Here is an 11,012-nt window from a genome sequence, read left to right as displayed (position 1 = left end):
TGGTCCTTGGTTGGTCCTTGGCTGGTCCTGGGCTGGTCCTGGGCTGGTCCTGGGCTGGTCCTGGGCTGGTCCTGGGCTGGTCCTGGGCTGGTCCTTGCTTGGTCCTGGGCTGGTCCTTGCTTGGTCTTTGGTTGGTCCTTGGTTGGTCCTTGGCTGGTCCTGGGCTGGTCCTTGCTTGGTCTTTGGTTGGTCCTTGGTTGGTCCTTGGTTGGTCCTTGGCTGGTGCTGGGCTGGCCCTTGGTTGGCCCTTGGTTGGCCCTTGGTTGGTCCTAGGTTGGTCCTTGGCTGGTCCCTGGCTGGCCCTTGGTTGGCCCTTGGTTGGTCCTTGGCTGGTGCTGGGCTGGCCCTTGGTTGGCCCTTGGTTGGCCCTTGGTTGGTCTCCTTGGTTGGTCCTTGGCTGGTCTTTGGTTGGTCTCCTTGGTTGGTCCTTGGCTGGCCCTTGGCTGGCAGGAGGTAATCTGTTTTCAGGTAACTGCAGGGTTCTTGCCTCCCATGAAGCCATCATTACTAGATGGTTAGATGTTGATATCCTAACATGAAAGCAGGTTTTTTGGCCGTTGGAAACGTTTCTATTCAAACCTAAACATCAGATTTGATCATTTTTGTGTTTTAATCTGTGAACTTTGTTCAGACAAGCTTAACTTTCTCTGATTGTTTCTGATTATTAGAGTTTCTGAATCAAATCAACTGATCTCAGCTTTTATTCTTTAAGGTTTTGGTTCAGAAGTTTATTATTGATTTTCTGCTCAGCAGGCTATAAGCCTGATAAGATCAAAGGTTTTTGTCTTGGAAAATGATAGAAATGGTTGCATTTTAAATGATTGTGCACATTTTGATCTCATGGCTTAGATGTAGTCAGTGAAGTTTAATCTGATTGTTGCTGGTTTAAACTTTTTATATTGACTGTAGATCCATCAAAGCTGATTGACTGACACCCAGCAGCAGAGGAAAGATCCCAGTATGATGAACCAGTATCAGAGCTGTTAGTGAGGATTAGCAAAGATCACAGAGAGAAACGATTAGCAGCAGAACAGGCAGAACAAAGCTGGAGCGTTTTTCTTCTCTGCAGCTACAGACTCATCGAGAACGACATCAGAGCTGCACAGAAACACCCAGATCAGCCTCCCAACAACCTTATCAGGCTAATTCTAACTACATTTAAAACAAAAAAACAATCTAGCTTTTATTCAGAACTCAGGAAAAGCTTTTAATTTAGTAAAACACAAAGAAACTCCAGCTTAACGTTCAATTGTTGGTTGTTTTTCTATCAGAGATGACTGCAGCCATTAAATAGTTCATTTCAAAGTAAACATCATTACTTCTATAATTAAAGAACATTTGCTAACAGAAAACAACAACATACTGAGGAACAGCTGTTAAATCTTCTCTTTATCATAGATAAATTATCACAGATGCACAACAAAAGTTTTATTAAGTTCAAAACATTTTTTTTTTTTAAATGATTGATGCTCCTTTGGTGAAATTATCACCTAATCAGCTTCTAAGCAATCGACAGCTGCCGCACTAATCAGCAGCTCTTCAGAAAATCTTAAACAATACAGCAGGCGGCCATCTTGGTGTTTAATGTCCCTGTTTGGAAATTAGTTTTCTGCAAACTTAGACTTGCAGCTACAGTTTTATTTTTTCCAAAGCTGTGTAGAGAAAGCGTACCTTAAAACGCTCCATCCTATCTGAGTAAATCAACATCCCTCCTTTAAATCAGACCTTTTTTCTGCCTTTAAACATCATCGTCGCACATTTTTCTACCTGAAGTCTGATTCATCACGCAGCTTTTTCTAGCTGCTCTAGTAGTAAAGTCTGATTTCATTGCTTTTGGGAATCAGAGTTGAAGCCTTTAAGGTGTTGTTGACATTTTTATGCTAAGCCCAGTTGATTTAAACCCCGTTTGATGCAGTTATAAACCTTTGTCACCTGAGATCTAATGTTTTTATACTAACCAATGAATTTCATAGAGGAGATGCTGAGTAAGTGTAGAAATAAATGACAACTAAACGGCTCATTGGTTCAGTTCAGCCATTAATCCCTAATAACCCGTCAGATTATAGTAACCCTTTATTTTTACCGTCTGAAGCTACCGACCTGACAGGAAGAAGGAATATTTGGAGTGGGCCAGACTCGGCCAACCGAGACGACATCTAGAGGGACCCAATAATGAGTAGGGATGCACGATATAATCGGCCCCCTATCGGTATCGGCCTTAAAACTGAATATCGGACATCGGCCACCCCACCGATATTTAACCCCATATTTGATCAGCTTCTGAGTTTCTAAAGTCTAAAAAAATAATACTTCTTCTTCCTCAAAAACTTCTTTTTTACAGACTTAAAAACTTCTAAAGACGAGGGAAAAAATATTGATCCATTAAAATATCCCAATATCTTCATATGCTGATATATTGCCATTTAAAAACACCATATCAATCTCTTTTACTAATGAAATATTGCTATATGTCATCGTTATGCTACGAAATCCCCCCAAAATTCACGACATTTTTGCCATATTTTTATATGTTGATATATTGACGCGGTATCGATCTATTTTACTAACAAAATCTCACAAGAATTTGCAAAATATCACGAGAGTTTGTAACAGAACGATGAAATTTCACCAGATTTTGAAAGTAAAATAGATCGATACCGCGTTTTTAAAAATCTATTTGATATCAGCATATGAAAATATATTTGAGTATATTATTTTTCAAAGTGTCAGAAATGGATAACAAAACTGCTATTTTCAATGACTACTTATTTTTGTCCAGCTTTAACATCGGTATCGATATCGGTTATCGTTTTAAAATATCGGATATCGGATATCGGCCAAAATCCCAATATGGTGCATCCCTAATAATTAGGGTGATGAAAACAGGCCGTTTATAAATCGGATTTATTGAACAAACATGAACCTTCAGGATCATCAGGAGTTTTTCACCCAAACATCAAACTCCTCAGACGTGGTTCCTATTTGATCAGTAAAGTGTCCAGGATGCCGCTATGCTCCAATAAACGCTTCACAGGGAGAAACAAGAAGGAAATCAACAATCTGAAAAGTCATGGATGTTTTAACCCATTTCCTGTTGTTCAGGAAACAAAGTGGATTTGTTCCACTTATTCTGGGATTGGTCACAGAAAACTAGAAAAGTTCAACGTTTATGCAGAGGAGGCTTCCCAGTGTGGGCATCAAAGAGCTAAATGAAACTAATGAGGCGTTTCTATCCGTCTTTGGGAATAATTCAGGCACCTGATCCTGATCAGTCCTGGCTGAGGGACAACCTGCCGCTGTGAGACAGATGAGGCTAATTTGTCTGCAAAGATCCAACAGCAGGAGGACAGGAAGCCGACCTGCAAGCAGCGACCGGAGGAACCGCCTCCCTCCTCATGTCAGACCCAAACTATCACTTTAAGAGCTCCGGTTTGGTTCTGCAAACATTTCCTGATCAGGTCAGAACCTCCATTACCATGGCAACACAGAAACTAAAGAACCAGAACAGCACCATAAAGAAACCTTTTTCTCCTCCATGACAGTAAAGCAAATCATTAATAAGATTAAAATTAGAAATGAAAATAAGGAATTAAAATGAGGACTAAAGGGAAAATGAAGCATCACATTTCATCACAGGTCAAGTCATTTCTCTTCTAATTATCCAGTTATTGAGCTAAACCGGACAGGATCATAATAAGACAATTAGGCTAATTTGTTTGAATTGAAAACCCAGTTAAAGAATTAGTGAACGTTGTTATTACAGAGCTGCGAGTCAGGAAGCCACGGCTGCTTTAGTTAAAAACTGAACCATCTGAGGAGAAAAGAGAAAATCAAACCCTGCGGCGCAGAGACGCGTTTCTTTATTGAATATTCTGCTGATACGTGTTAAAGGGATTAGAGCTGCGCAGGCTCAGCCTCTTTGTTGGGAACTGCAGGCATGTAATCCAGGAGGATTGCTCTAACAGATGGTTTCACTGAGATCTTCAACAGAAGCTTTGTTTACTGCTTTCCATATGTGAACGTGTTCATCTAGAGCTACTCCTATCAGAACAGACAGCTACTATTATGACAGAGAATCAGCTCTGAATAGAAACAGAGACGCTGTTCTGCCATGAGAGGAGCGGCTGATCAGGAGGGAAGAAACCGACTGATCCGTCCGTCTGAATGGACGTCGCTGGGATTCACCCAGTAAGGACCAATCATCTGGCTTTAGGCCGCTGCTGGGACGTCCAGGTGTTTCAGGTACGGAAACATCAGGGCGTCTCTGCAGTTTGGTCCGGACTGGATTCATCTGCTCCTCATAAATCAGATTAGAGGACTGAGAACATGGGCTGATTTACTGGTTAGAGTCTGAGGGGAACCCATGGGGGGCTCAGAGGGGCTCATTTAGACCAAATCAACTTCAACAATCAATTCAAACCAAATATCCTGACAGATTAGACTCATCCATGAGACTCAGACCAGACCTGCTTCACAATTAAAAACCATTAAATTAATTTAATAAATACATTTAATGGGATGTTTTATCTTTTGCTCACTGGCTGCCTTTATTATTGGTTCTGTTTTGTTTGGACATGTTCTGTCCCAGCAGTCAGAACCAGCTTGTTATGTTTTCATCTCAGAGGAAAAATGGTGTTTTTAGAAAGACGCTGTGGAGATTTTCCACAGTTCAGCTGAGAGGCCAGCTTCAGATGACAGCTGGAGGCGGAGCAGATTACAGGAAGGTTGCTCTGTTTCCAATTTACACATAAAAAACAGTAAAAAAAAAATATAAATGTGTTGCCTTTACTGTCGACTGGTTCTGATCCAATCTGAGCGAAGCAGAGACTGGAACGCTGGAAAAAACAAGCTAGAAATAAGTTAAAATTTACTAAATTAAGTGTATTTACCCTTAATAGGTAAATGAGATATTTTGCCAATGGAATGAGTATTTCTACTCTTAAAATAAGATAATTAGATAATATGCACTTGAAATAAGACAATGCAATTGTGTTTTATTATTCTAACTGTAAATGTCTTTTTTACCTCCTCAATCTAAGAACAAATGCACTAATTTAAAAAAAAATACTTAGCCTATTTAGATTTTTTCCAATTAACAAACAGAGGACGCAGCAAGAGCAAAAAGGGGCAGAATATAAAGATTGTTTAAAGAATATAGTGAATAACTTACCATGGAGTCAAAGTACTGCTAAGAACTTCCCATCTAAAACCTCCATAGTTCCTGTTGGACAGACTGAAGTTAAAACCTGCTGACTGTCTGTGACCTCAGAGGAGGAATAATCAGGAGAAACTGAGCAGAGCTGCAGTTTAAACCGTCTGACTGGTTCTGGTACCAAATCAGGCCGCTGCCTCCTGGAGGCGCTGCCAGGATCTCCAGCCTGCAGTCAAAGGCTCCTCCAGCAGGTTGGATCATGGAAATGTGTCCATGCAGGTTTATGCAGCGAGATGGATTCATGCAGCAGCTGCAGGAAAATGGAGGACGGCCTTTGATGCAAAGCAACAGCTGTAAGTTTGAGGAGAAATGGAAATCATAGTTGATAGTGCATGTTTCAGAAGTTCATTCATTCATTCATTCATTCATTCATTAATTCATTCATTCACATTCTGCAGCTCAGCAAACAGAGCAAATGAAGAGCGGTGATGGAGAGATCCTGCTTCAGCTTCAGTCTCTGCTCTGAAACCAACTACCTGAAACCCTGAACTCTGAATAATGCAGCTTTCCTTCATAGATCCCAGTTTTTTATGCTAAATCTACCTTTTAACCTTCAAAGATGCTTCGATTTATTGTTTTCCCATCGTTCTCTTCTACTTTATTTATTCAGTTAATTATTTCTTTAAAATATTGTTTATAAATGTTGCCATACAAATAAAGCTGATCAGCTTTTCCTAAAGAAAAAGTTCAAATATTTGCTCAACCATGAAAAGCTAAACATCCGAACCGTCGTCCTTGGCTGACCCCGCTATGAAAACAGGGAAGTTCGGATCTTTATCAGCTATTGCACGTTTCTAAAACATGCAGCAAAGCTTCATGGGAGAAAAAAACGACCTTCGGGGACCAACATGAACTTTTGCACCTTGAAGAAAACCAGCAGAGTTCAAATCTAGCAACACAAGAACAGACGGAAAGCCAAGAAAACACACTGCAGAGCATGAATCCCTCTCTTATTACCCATAATCCACCAGTCTGGGCTGTGGGAGCCTCCAAGGGCCGCGGATCAGCGGAGCTTCTAGAAAGGTCAGGCCAACCAAGAAAGCATCTGAGTCGTAATCATCAGCCGACAGTCGTCCTCAGATCACTGACAGGATTTACTTCCTGTCTCCATCCATCCTTCTTCTTCCATCTTTTTCCTCCCTCCATCTTTATCCAGCAGCCTGACAGTCTCACCTCCTGCAGGAGTAACTGCTGCCTTCCAGCTTCCAGGCTGCCTGTGTTCAGGTATTTAACCTGCGTAAGCCGGCGCATCCACTTCATTACTCGCTTTAACGCTGCTGGCTGTTTAGCCATTAAATTTAACAGCTAAACAGGGAGGAAGTGGATTAGGAGTCTCTGCACCACCACTTCCATAAATCCCAGGAAACAGATGATAAGGAGCAGCAATTGTTTTCACGTTCCACCTCATAACGACTGTTTTTATCTGAGTCTATATGTTGCAGCTTATAGTTGATCAAGTTATTTTATCCCACATTATAAAAGACAAAACATAAAACTCATGTTTTTATAAAAACATCCATTTTCTTCTAATTTCATCATTTATTAAAACGTTTAAAAAACAGCAGCAGGATTCAAACTGAAACCCTGACAAATATTGACAGACCGCCATCATGATGCTAATCTGATGTCCTTAAAAAGAGTCTAACATAATAGAATATAAATGACTTTAATGACTATAATAGGTCAGCAGATAATTCAGCTAATTGGACGAAGCTAAGCTGCACATTACGCTCAACACAACGCAGAGCAACTGTCTGCTAATGCTAACGCACTTCCATTCCGCTTGCTAATCACCTTTGTTCCTTGTTTGTTTTCTGCAAATCCTAATTTCATCTGAATGAAAACAAATTTCCTCCATAAACCTGTAAAAGTTAACAGAATGTTAACTTTAGTCCTCCGAGTTATAAATAGTTTAGTCTCTGCTGAACCTTAAATCAAACCAAGTTAAATATTGATGGTGAAAGTGTTTCCTCGTTAGAAGAGTTTGTAACATTTCAGGTCTCAGTCATTCTCCCTTTCAGCCATATTTAAAACCACAGGAATGATCTGTTCAGAAGCAGAGGAAGCCATTGATGTCCATCCTGTGAGGATGCATGAACCCTTTCTGTCAGAGCAGAGAACAAGTTGAAATTTACTGGACGTTTTCCTTTAACCCAGAAACTCACAGACTCTGCATCAAGCTGATGTCACCAAACCAAAATACTGCAGATTTGCTCCATAGATATTAAAGCTCTGAACTTCCATAATAAAGCGGTTATTAATGTTTTTTCTCCCACACTGTTTACATTTAATCACTGCTGCACTTTATGGAATGGAAATGTTCATTTAGTGTCTGTGTTTACAAACCTACACTCTGTATAAAAAATGACAATAAAGGTGATTTTATATTCTATTCTATTCCCAGTGAGTTTATATTTCTGATACTTTAAGATGTTTATAGCCCTCCCTGGTTGGGGGGGGCAGTAAATATCTTATTTAATCAGATATTATTTCAGCTGTTATATACTATGAACACGCGTCCTACTAACTGTGTGTTAGAACAATAAATGAAAGAGTGATTCGAGCACTAATCATGGTCAAACTGTTAATTCTGCACATACATGGAATAAATTCACCACAACTTCTGTTCAAAATATAAGATTTTATTAACAAAAATCATTCAGCTCCAAGTCAAACAAATATTTCAATTAAAAATGCTTAACTAAAACTAGTGAAATTCAACTAAACTAAACTACTATGTTCAAAGAGGAAGGGAAACATGGTTGAAAAACATGTTACAGTTTAAGATGGATTTTTGTTTATCTGGAAGAATTTGGGATCTGATCAAATTAGCTTTTCACTAATTTAGAGAAATTGGAATGTTTTCAGACTAATTCACAATGCAAATCCATGAGGTGAATAAAACATTATTAATGTTTTTTTGAATGATTTGTTTAATCAGGAACCAATAACCTTTAGCTAAATGATTATTTACCCTCCTTGAAATAGCTAGCAGTGAATAGACATCAGGATTCCACTAAATGACTCTTGGTCAGACTTGGTAATGGAAATGTAACGAGCATCTGAGGAACACATGAACACTAATGTTATATCAGTGTTTAAACCCTTAGTGAATAAAGCTGGTCTAAGCTTCAGCAACAGATCAACACATATTCCTGTAGCATAGCGTAGCATGCAGTCCATCCTGTTAGCTTTGCTCTTAATCATCAGTAAACACCTGAAATGATCAACATCATCAAAAGACAAATTGTTTGTTCTGTCCCTAATCAAGCCAGACCTGCAAACCTCTGTTCATGTCCTTTTGAAAGGCTTGAGTTTCATCCAGCAGCTTAGCAGGCAGCTAACAGTAAGGCCGGCTCTCTCTCTTTGTCTCAGTGGCTCATCAAGGCAGGCCTTCTCATCCAGTCTGGCTGTATAAGTTCTAAAACTCAAGAGAAATTGCAAATATTGCAAAAGGTCTGTTTTGCAGCAGTTTGGTTCTGAAAGGTTCTGACTCATCCTTGATGATTCTGGAGATCTGGGTCCCCTCTGGGCGTTGGATCTCCATCTTGACGGAGATCCAGCCCAAGCGGACCGCAGCTTCCCCAAAGAGCAGGGAAAGAGGAGGAATCAGATTTTCTACTGTCCTCACACAGAGGGGGCTGGGAAGTCACACCTCTGTGAGTTGCCATGTGGCTTGCCTGTGACTGCTTTGACCAAAGCTGCGTCCTCTTCTCTGGTCATCATGTCCCAAAGTGCATATGGCACAACAAAGATTGTCTAAATCTTAGGTCAAAGTCAACATAAACATGCAGCACCAGCAGCGTCTGCATCAAGCTGCAGCTGCAGCCATCATGTTTTCTATATCTGACCATTGTTCTTGGCAGAACTGAGTTCATTATTTCCTTCCTCCCAGTTAAACAGCAAGGTTCAGCTCTGCCATGAACTGGAAACTTGTGGAATACTGGTGCGAGCGTCTACAGGTTAACACTGACAAGAGGTGCTGCCTCTTAACGCTGCACACGAGAACAAGCGTGTGGAGAACAGGGCTGACGTAGCAACGGCTCAGATGCTTGGAAGCTTTCAAACTTTACAACCCCGACCCAGCTGTCTAGCATAGAAGTGGCTGTGTCATTCTGTGGGTCTGTGTAGCTGGCGATGGTACCAAAGTGGTTGACATCAATACCTCCAAACCAGGTGAAAGATGCCCCAACAGGACAATAATCCCACTGGTTTTTAAAACCAGCTAAATGTGCGTGCTAACGCCAGCTAACCAATCAGTTTAGATTAGCAGAGATAATGAGGGGAAAACATGCAGCCAGATGGCTACTGAAGGGTTTTCTAGGTGCACTTTTCTATCATACACGTCTTTAAATGAACAGTTTTCTCCATGTTTCCATTTCAAAACAAAAACATTAAACCATTTGGATTAGAGTAAAGTTAACCAGTGGAGGAAAACTCAGCCCAAGGTGCAAAGTTATAGAATCAAGTCGCCTTCCTGTTTGGGTAAATAGACCAAATGACTCTCAGTATAAATGTTTATACCTTTTATAGAAGTATAGTTTCATTCAGAGCTTCAGTTAGTGTGTTATCACCCTCAGTGTGTCTGTATTAGAGACTGACACGGGAGTGGATTTTCACTCCTGTCCCGTCCCACTCCCACAGAAAAAAATGGTGTCCCGTCCCGATCCCGGGCCAGAGTAGAAATCTAAATCCTGTCCCGTCCCAATCCTGGTGAAATTACTCCCACTCCCATCCCGCTCCCATTCAGAATGACTCCCGCTCCTGCACCACTCCCATTGTTTGTTTTTTTGAGCGCGGGTGAAAAACTCAGAGCGGAAGCACTGTTGGTTTTTGGGTTGTGTAGTTTTTTTGACTCGTATTATAGTGTAGACTTCAAGGAAAAAAAACTACAAAATGGCGGCACCAGTACTGGATTTTTTTTCTTTCTATTTATTTTATTTTTTGGCATCGATCCTAGTTTTTTTTTTTGTTATTATTGGTTTGCTCCCGCTCCTGTCTTCTCCCGTTAGTGTTTAATCCTGTACCGTCCCAATCACATGATCATTACTAATACTGACTCCCATCCCACGGGAATCCCGTGACCCGTGGGATTCCCGAAAAAAAGTCAGTCTCTAGTCTGTGTGCGTCCATCTGCCTCTCAGTTTGCTGTTAATTCACATTCATACTAATATACTGTAGTGAAAAAAAAGTATTCAACTATTTACTCCAGTTTAATAAACGGAGATCGATGGATTTCACTCAGTCAGAACTTTATTTTATCTTTAAAAAGAGCTAACAGTTCATCATGCGGCCCTAATGGGACAGTAATCAGCCCTGTTCTGATCTGAGCAGCGTTCGTTCCTCCTTATTTACAATAATGGAAAATAGTCAGAGTCTAAACTAATTACAGACACTTTGGTTAAACAGTAAAATGTTATGAATAAACCTGAGAAAGAATCTGGTTTGTGATGTAAGAAGCTATTTCTGCTCTACAATCATTCAATCACTCAGGTATTTTGTGGCCTTACAGGTGAAACTGAGTGAAAAAAACTTTTTTTCAGTGAGTAAATAGCATAAATGAATATATGAAATAAGAGAAGTTAAATCTTCCAACCCACAGCTGTCCCCCTTATTAAAAGAAAAGCATCTCTAACAAACACATTTCTCATGCAAGCGGATTCAGCAGCAGCCGTAGGGACAACCTCTGGCTTCCTGCTAATGCAGCTTAATATAGTGATGGAGGGCAGCATCTCTGGTGTCCTCCTCTGTCTGGATTCACCTCAATGTGGTAATCAGTCACATCTGATGCTAAACCAGC

At 40.4% G+C, this 11,012-nt stretch overlaps 1 protein-coding gene across 1 annotated transcript in view; it reads right to left on the bottom strand.

The window, feature by feature from the left end:
• LOC107094971 (glutamate receptor ionotropic, delta-1-like) overlaps positions 1-11,012 on the bottom strand; it is a gene marked incomplete at its 3' end in the record, with an annotated part of 329,801 nt that overhangs the window by 316,993 nt on the left and 1,796 nt on the right. The window lies entirely within an intron of this gene.

The sequence above is a fragment of the Cyprinodon variegatus genome, unplaced genomic scaffold (assembly GCF_000732505.1).
Source record: "Cyprinodon variegatus isolate N-32 unplaced genomic scaffold, C_variegatus-1.0 Scaffold517, whole genome shotgun sequence".
Taxonomy (NCBI): Eukaryota; Metazoa; Chordata; class Actinopteri; order Cyprinodontiformes; family Cyprinodontidae; genus Cyprinodon; species Cyprinodon variegatus.
Note: the sequence above shows the minus strand (reverse complement) of the source record. Positions and strands in the feature narration are given on the sequence as shown.